Source organism: Salvelinus sp. IW2-2015, unplaced genomic scaffold (genome assembly GCF_002910315.2).
Source record: "Salvelinus sp. IW2-2015 unplaced genomic scaffold, ASM291031v2 Un_scaffold6129, whole genome shotgun sequence".
NCBI classification, from domain to species: Eukaryota; Metazoa; Chordata; class Actinopteri; order Salmoniformes; family Salmonidae; genus Salvelinus; species Salvelinus sp. IW2-2015.
Genome location: NW_019947393.1, coordinates 12,876 through 22,568, shown reverse-complemented (window position 1 = coordinate 22,568; position 9,693 = coordinate 12,876). Strand labels below are relative to the sequence as shown.

General features: G+C 44.3%; 1 long non-coding RNA gene across 1 annotated transcript in view; it reads left to right on the top strand.

Annotated features, from left to right (window-relative positions):
• The first annotated feature begins 6,577 nt into the window (after nt 1-6,577).
• LOC112078720 (uncharacterized) overlaps nt 6,578-9,693 on the top strand; it is a 13,484-nt gene continuing 10,368 nt past the window's right edge. Inside the window, exon 1 of the long non-coding RNA XR_002895764.2 lies at nt 6,578-6,656. This is a non-coding gene — a long non-coding RNA (uncharacterized lncRNA). The remainder of the gene's footprint in view (nt 6,657-9,693) is intronic.

Genomic DNA, 9,693 nt, shown 5'->3' with positions numbered 1-9,693 from the left:
AGATACAGCTTCTGACTTTAGGACTGAGAACATGGATACAGCTCTACCTGGTAACGGATGAGACATGATACAGCTCTACCTTTAGGACTGGATACAGCTCTACTTTAGGACTGAGACATGGATACAGCTCTACTTTAGGACACTGGATAACAGCTCTACTTTAGGACTGATACAGCTCTACATTAGGACTGGATACAGCTCTAATTTAGGACTGAGACATGGATACAGCTCTACATTAGGACTGGATACAGCTCTATTCTTTAGACTGGATACAGCTCTACTTTAGGACTGAGACATGGATACAGCTCTACTTTAGGACTGGATACAGCTCTACTTTAGGACTGGATACCATGCTCTACTTTAGGACTGAGACATGGATACCAGCTCTACTTTAGGACTGGATACAGCTCTACTTTAGGACTGACACAGCTCTACATTAGGAACTGAGGACATGGATACAGCTCTACTTTAAGGACTGGATACAGCTCTACTTTAGGCTGAGACATGGATACAGCTCTACTTTAGGACTGGATACAGCTCTACTTTAGGACTGAGACATGGATACAGCGCTACTTTAGGACTGAGACATGGATACAGCTCTACTTTAGGACTGGATACAGCCCTACTTTAGGACTGAGCCATGGAATACAGCTCTACTTTAGGAACTGGAATACAGCTCTACTTTAGGACTGATACAGCTCTACATTAGGCACTGGATACAGCTCTAATTTAGGACTGAGACATGGATACAGCTCTACATTAGGAACTGGATACAGCTCTACTTTAGGACTGGATACAGCTCTACTTTAGGACTGAGACATGAATACAGCTCTACTTTAGGACTGGATACAGCTCTACTTTAGGACTGGATACAGCTCTACTTTAGGACTGAGACATGGACAGCTCACTTTAGGACTGGATACAGCTCTACTTTAGGACTGGACACAGCTCTACTTTAGGACTGGATACAGCTCTACTTTAGGACTGAGACATGGACACAGCTCTACTTTAGGACTGGATACAGCTCTACATTAGGACGTGGATACAGCTCTACATTAGGACTGAGACATGGATACAGCTCTACTTTAGGACTGGATACAGCTCTACTTTAGTGGAGACATGGATACAGCTCTACTTTAGGACTGGATACAGCTCTAATTTAGGACTGGATACAGCTCTACTTTAGGACTGGATACAGCTCTACTTTAGGATGAGCATGGATACAGCTCTACTTTAGGACTGAATACAGCCTACTTTAGGACTGGATACAGCTCTACTTAGGACTGGATACGCTCTATTAGGACTGGATACAGCTCTACTTTAGGACTGGATACACGCTCTACTTTAGGACTGGATACAGCTCTACTTTAGGACTGGATACAGCTCTACTTTAGGACTGAGACATGGATACAGCTCTACTTAGGACTGAGACATGGATACAGCTCTATTTAGGACTGAGACATGGATACAGCTCTACTTTAGGACTGATACAGCTACTAGGATGGATCAGCTCTACTTTAGGACTGGATACAGCTCTACTTTAGGACTGAGACATGGAAAACCTCTACTTTAGGACTGGATACAGCTCTACTTTAGGACTGAGACATGGATACAGCTCTACTTTAGGACTGGACACAGCTCTACTTTAAGGACTGGATACAGCTCTACTTTAGGACTGATACAGCTCTACTTTAGACTGGATCAGCTCTATTTAGGACTGGACAGCCTACTTTAGGACTGAGACATGGATACAGCTCTACTTTAGGACTGGATACAGCTCTACTTTAGGACTGAGACATGGATACAGCTCTACTTTAGGACTGGACACAGCTCTACTTTAGGACTGGATACAGCTCTACTTTAGGACTGGATACAGCTCTACTTTAGGACTGGATACAGCTCTACTTTAGGACTGAGACATGGATACAGCTCTACTTTAGGACTGGATACAGCTCTACTTTAGGACTGGATACAGCTCTACTTTAGGACTGAGACATGGATACAGCTCTACTTTAGGACTGGCATCAGCTCTACTTTAGGACTGGATACAGCTCTACTTAGGACTGGACTACAGCTCTACTTTAGGACTGGATACAGCTCTACTTTAGGACTGGATACACGCTCTACTTTAGGACTGGATACAGCTCTACTTTAGGACTGGATACAGCTCTACTTTAGGACTGAATACAGCCTTATTTGGACTGAGACATGGATACAGCTCTACTTTAGGACTGGATACAGCGCTCTACTTTAGGACTGGATACAGCTCTACTTTAGGACTGATACAGCTCTACTTAGGACTGAGACATGGATACAGCTCTACTTTAGGACTGAAGATAACGCTCTACTTTAGGACTGGATACAGCTCTACTTAGGACTGGATACAGCTCTATCTTTAGGACTGGATACAGCTCTACTTTAGGACTGGATACAGCTCTACTTAGTGACTGGATACGCTCTACTTTAGGACTGAGATACAGCTCTACTTTAGGACTGGATACAGCTCTACTTTAGACTAGCAGACATGGATACAGCTCTATTTAGGACTGAGACATGGATACAGCTCTACTTTAGGACTGAGACATGGATACAGCTCTACTTTAGGACTGGATACAGCTCTACTTTAGGACTGGATACAGCTCTACTTTAGGACTGGATACGCTTCAGACTGGATACAGCTCTACTTTAGGACTGAGACATGGAACAGCTCTACTTTAGGACTGGATATCAGCTCTACTTATAGGACTGAGACATGGATACAGCTCTAGTAGACGGGACACAGCTCTACTTAGGACTGGAACAGCTCTACTTTAGGACTGGATACAGCTCTACTTTAGGACTGGATACAGCTCTACTTTAGGACTGGCATACAGCTCTACTTTAGGACTGAGACATGGATATACAGCTCTACTTTAGGACTGGACACAGCTCTACTTTAGGACTGGACACAGCTCTACTTTAGGACTGATACAGCTCACTTAGGACTGAGACATGATACAGCTCTACTTTAGGACTGGATACAGCTCTACTTTAGGACTGGATACAGCTCTACTTAGGACTGAGACATGGATACAGCTCTACTTTAGGACTGGATACAGCTCTACTTTAGGACTGGATACAGCTCTACTTTAGACTGAGACATGGATACAGCTCTACTTTAGGCCTGGATACAGCTCTACTTTAGGACTGGATACAGCTCTACTTAGGACTGGATACAGACTCTACTTTAGGACTGATACAGCTCTACTTTAGGATGGATACAGCCTACGTTAGACTGGATACAGCTCTACTTTAGGACTGGATACATCTCTACTTTAGGACTGAATACAGCTCTACTTTAGGACTGGACATGATACAGCTCTACTTTAGGACTGGATACAGCTCTTACTTTAGGACTGGATACAGCTCTACTTTAGGACTGAGATACAGCTCTACTTTAGGAACTGGATACAGCTCTACTTTAGGACTGGATACAGCTCTACTTAGGACTGATTACAGCTCTACTTAGGACTGGATACAGCTCTACTTTAGGACTGAGACATGATACAGCTCTACTTTAGGACTGGATACAGCTCTACTTAGGACTGGATACAGCTCTACTTTTAGGACTGGATACAGCTCTACTTTAGGACTGGATACAGCTCTACTTCGGAACTGGATACAGCTCTACTTTAGGACTGGATACAGCTCTACTTTAGGACTGGATACAGCTCTACTTTAGGACTGAGACTGGATACAGCTCACTTTATAGGACTGGATACAGCCTACTTTAGGACTGGACACTAGCTCTACTTTAGGACTGGATACAGCTCTACTTTAGGACTGAGACATGATACAGCTCTACTTTAGGATGAGACTGGATACAGCTCTACTTTAGGACTGGACACAGCTCTACTTTAGGACTGATACGCTATACTTTAGACGTGATACAGCTCTACTTTAGGACTGGATACAGCTCTACTTTAGGACTGAGATGGATACAGCTCTACTTTAAGACTGGATACAGCTCTAACTTTAGGACTGGATACAGCTCTACTTTAGGACTGAGACATGGATACAGCTCTACTTTAGGACTGGATACAGCTCTACTTTAGGACTGGATACAGCTCTACTTTAGGACTGGATACAGCTCTACTTTAGGACTGGATACAGCTCTACTTTAGGACTGGATACAGCTCTACTTTAGGACTGGATACAGCTCTACTTTAGGACTGGATACAGCTTACTATAGCTGATACAGCTCTACTTAGGACTGGAACAGCTCTACTTTAGGCTGAGACATGGATACAGCTCTACTTTAGGACTGGATACAGCTCTACTTTAGGACTGGATACAGCTCTACTTTAGGACTGGATACAGCTCTACTTTAGGACTGGATACAGCTCTACTTTAGGACTGGATACAGCTATATTAGGACTGGATACAGCTCTACTTTTAGGACTGAGACATACAGCTCTACTTTAGGACTGGATACACTCTACTTTAGGACTGAACTTACTTAGGACTGGATACAGCTCTACTTTAGGACTGGATACAGCTCTACTTAAAGGACTGGATACAGCTCTACTTTAGGACTGGATACAGCTCTACTTTAGGACTGAGACATGGATACAGCTCTACTTTAGGACTGGATAACAGCTTACTTTAGACTGAGACATGGATACAGCTCTACTTTAGGACTGAGACATGGATACAGCTCTACTTTAGGACTGGAGACAGATACAGCTCTACTTAGACTGGATACAGTGTCTACTTTAGGACTGGACACAGCTCTACTTAGGACTGGACACAGCTCTACTTTAGGACTGGAACAGCTCTAGACTTAGGACTGAGACTGATACAGCTCTACTTTAGGACTGGTACAGCTCTACTTTAGGACTGGATACAGCTCTACTTTAGGACTGGATACAGCTCTACTTAGACTGGATACAGCTCTACTTTAGGACTGAGACATGAATACAGCTCTACTTTAGGACTGGATACGGCTCTACTTAGGACGGATACAGCTCTACTTTAGGACTGGACACAGCTCTACTTTAGGACTGGATACAGCTCTACTTAGGACTAGCATGGATACAGTCTACATTAGGACTGGATACAGCTCTACTTTAGGACTGAGACATGGATACAGCTCTACTTTAGGACTGGATACAGCTCTACTTTAGGACTGAGACATGTACAGGCTCTACTTAGGACTGAGACAAGGATACTAGCTCACTGATGAAGACTTAATTACAGCTCTACTTTAGGACTGGACACAGCTCTACTTTAGGACTGACAGATACATGCTCTACTTTAGGACTTGAGACATGGATACTAGCTTACTTTAGGACTGGATGACAGCTCTACTTTAGGACTGATAAGCTCTACTTTAGAGCTGGATACAGCTCTACTTTAGGCAACTGAGACAATGGATACAGCTCTAGCTTTAGGACTGGATGATACAGCTCTACTTTAGGACTGGATACAGCTCTACTTTAGGACTGGACTACAGCTTACTTTAGGACTGGATACAGCTCTACTTTAGGACTGGATACAGCTCTACTTTAGACTGAGACATGGGATACAGCTCTACTTAGGACTGGATACACTCTACTTTATAGGAACGGGATACAGCTCTACTTTAGGACTGGATATCAGCTCTACTTTAGGACTGGATAGCAGCTCTACTTTAGGACTGGATACAGCTCTACTTTAGAATGACACAGTCTACGGACTGATACAGCTCTACTTTAGGACGAGACTTGGATACAGCTCTCTTTAGGACTGAGACATGGATACAGCTCTAACTGTTAGGACTGAGACATGGATACAGCTCTACTTTAGAGACTGAGACAAGGAGTACGCTCTAGCTTGTAGGACTGGATACAGCTCTACTTTAAGGAACTGGACAGCAGCTGCTACTTTAGGACAACCCTGGTCAGCCCCTCCTCCGCCACTTCCTTTAGCCCCGACACCACCACGCCCACGAGCACACAGACATGGATACCAGCTCTACTTAGGGACCTCAGTCCTAAAGTAGAGCTGTATCCAGTCCTAAAGTAGAGCTGTATCCAGTCCTAAAGTAGAGCTGTATCCAGTCCTAAAGTAGAGCTGTATCCTTGTCTCAGTCAGATTCATGTGTTCATAGGAACCCCCCTGTAAATCAACAGTAGGCCTACATGTTTTAATTTGAAGAATAAAACTCCAAAGTAATCTGAATTATTATGTGATGCTCTTCAAATCCTCTTACATACTGTTGAATCATTTGGAGAGAGAAACTAGAAAACATATTATATATTGATGAATAATTTGGAGAGAAACTAGAGATCATATTATAAATTTATGAATAATTTGGAGAGAAACTAAGAAACATATTATATATTGATGAATCATTTGGAGGGAAACTAAGAAACATATGATATATTGATTAATAATTTGGAGGGAAACGTATGTATTCGACACATTAACACTAACTCAGAGACATATTTTACCGTCTTTTCAGTTTCTGCATTTCTGAGTGTGTCTGATAATTTCCCTTCCGTCCCTAAGCCCTTGTCCTTATATGGGGGCGGCAGGCCGCTAGTGGCGGTCTATATAGCACCCGCGGGGGGACAGGGGTGTCACTTTCCAGAAGGACAGTCGGACAGCCAGCCAGCCGCATCAACCCCCCTCAGGTACCATGCTTTCTGGGTTATTCGATTCGCTCTGCATACACATTCATAGACACTTCAGGAAAGACCAACTTGTGTAGTTSTCAATTTAATGTTTCTTTTGCTTTGGCATTCTCAACTCTAGCCTTGTAACTTMGTTTGCTTATGTTCTATGACTGATAAACCTGATAAACTTTATAAACAGGTCTACAATGAATACATTCATTTTAGCGTTTGGGATTGAAGCCGTGGGATATGTTCTTAGACACTGCAACTGTTAGAAACATACAGTGTAGTAGGCCTAGTTCTCATGCGTCTGCGATTGAATTCGTTTTTCATCTTTTCAGTTTTTGTACACAAACCTCCTCCTGTGTGTTTGTAGACGAATGGCAACGTGATGACCTTCAGCTGAGGACTCTAATAGTTAATGTGTTGTAAGCAACAAAGCTGAAGGCGTAGAATAAACTAAAATAATTAACTTGACTGCTACTCTCTGCAGATGGATRTGAGCTATACTACAGCCTGTATAGTAAAGCCTGAATATTGATTTAGGCATATACATTTATGACCAGCATGCAATTAAATATTGTAGCGGGATGACTTTAATTCACTTCCACATTTGCAGCGCATTTGATGGTAGTCCAGGCCTACGCTACATCTAACAAAGAGAGATAGTTCGCAGGATGTAGCCTATAGCGTCGGAGGAGGAGCAGGACACTGTTACACAATCTCCCGATAAAGTGCCGGCCAAAGTCCGTCTCACAATCACTGTTGGGCGCTTAGCCGGTTCAGTTGATGCTCTTTTGATATTTCTGTGTGACGTTATACTTCCTCCTGACCATCTAATCTATTCAAACATTCTGTAAGTATCCAGGCAGTTACCAAGCACGCACTCGCTTTGATTCCTCGCCGGTCACAGTTGGTGTTGGGCGGAGTTATTGGGCAGCTGAACCTTTAACGACTGTTGTCTGCTGTCATCTAACAGGGAGAGTGAGGGAGACCAGTGTGCTGTCTTTGTGTGAAGGACGTGCATGTTGTTGTTTCAGCCTCTCTTGTATCTCTACACTCTTAGACAAAAGTGTTCCAAAGTGTTCTGCAGCTGTCCCCATAGGAGAACCCTTTTTGGTTCCAGGTAGAACTCTTTAGTGTTCCATGTAGAACCAAAAGGGGTTTAGTTTCTCCTAGGGCTGACCCCATTTAGTTTCTCCTAGGGCTGACCCCATTTAGTTTCTCCGAGGGCTGACCCCATTTAGTTTCTCCCCCGAGCTGACCCATTTTAAGTTTCTTCGAAGGGCTGACCCCTAGGGTGACCCCTTTAGTTTCTCCTAGGGCTGACCCCATTGTGTTCTCCGAGGGCTGACCCATTCTCAGTGTTAGTTTCTCCGAGGGCTGACCCCATTAGTGTGATTCTCCTAGGGCTGACCCCATTTTAGTTTCTCCGAGGCTGACCCATTTAGTTTCTCCTAGGGCTGACCCCATTGTTTCTCCAGGGGGCTTGCCCGCATTTCGTGACTTTCTTCCCGAGGGCTGACCCATTTAGTTTCTCCTAGGGCTGACCCATTTAGTTTCTCCGAGGGCTGACCCCATTTAGTTTCTCTAGGGCTGACCCATTTAGTTTCTCCCGAGGGCTGACCCATTTAGATTTCTCCCAGGGCTGACCCATTTAGTTTCTCCAGGGCTGACCCCTTTAGTTTCTCCCTAGGGCTGACCCCATTTAGTTTCTCCAGGCTGCCCCATTTTAGTTTTCTCAGGGTGACCATTTTAGTTTCTCCTAGGGCTGACCCATTTAGTTTCTCCGAGGGCTGACCCATTTAGTTTCTCCGAGGGCTGACCCATTTAGTTTTCTCGCTAAGGGCTGACCCCATTAGTTTCTCCGAGTGCTGACCATTTAGTTTCTCCGAGGCCTGACCCCATTTAGTTTCTCCGAGGGCTGACCCATTTAGTCTCGAGGCTGACCCATTTGTTTCTCGTAGGGCTGACCCCATTAGTTTCTCCGGCTGACCCCCATTTAGTTTCTCCGAGGGCTGACCCCATTTAGTTTTTTTTCCTCCGAGGCTGACCCATTTAGTTTCTCCTAGGGCTGACCCCATTTAGATTCTCCGAGGGCTGACCCCATTTTAGCTTTCTTCCGAGGGCTGACCCCATTTAGTTTCTCCGAGGCTGACCATTGTTTTCCGAGGGCTGACCCCATTTAGTTTCTCGAGGGCTGACCCATTTAGTTTCTCGCGAGGGTGACCCATTTAGTTTCTCGCGAGGGCTGACCCCTTATTTAGTATTACTGGTCAATAGCTGCTGGTCGACCAATATTTTTTTAGTCGAAGTAGCAAAAATAAAAAGAATAATCATGGACGCCTGTGTGAGTGGACTGATCCATTGTGGAGGCTGTGGGGATGACAAGTCCATTCATTAACAGTGTGGACATCACAGGCACACGCGACATCGGCGCACATGTTGATTTTGGTCCATCCACCAGAGCTCGTCAGGACACGCAGGTTGAATATTCACAACAAACTCTGAACGAATATATAAATGTAATGAACGTCGCCGAAGTGAAGGATCGGGTGAGGCCATGGTCCAGTTTTTACCTGACAGGTTGTTTGGCAAGCATGAGTGCTGCAAGGAGGTTTGTTGCGAAATAGCAAGCCGATTACAGATTTAACTTTGACTTGGGGATGTTTTTATGTGAGTCTGGAAAGGAGAGTTTACGTCTAAACAACACTTAGGTTTTGTTAGTTGTGACATATTCTAAGTCCAGTCCGTCCAGAGTAGTGTGGCTGGATGGCGGCAGGTGGGCAGGCGATCGGGTTGAAGATATGCATATGTAGAGGTGTTTATCTTGCAGTTGGAGGCGCGGAAGGAGAGTTGTATTGGATTGAAGTCGTTGGAGATGAGTTAACACAGTGTCTTCACAGAATGGCCAGAGGTATAGAATGTTTTGTCATCTGCGTAAGATGGTGGAATCAGAGAAATCCAGCAGCAAGAGCAGACATCATGACTGTCATACAGAGAAGAGTCGGCCGAGAATTGAACCCTGTGGCACCGCCATAGAGACCTGCCAGAA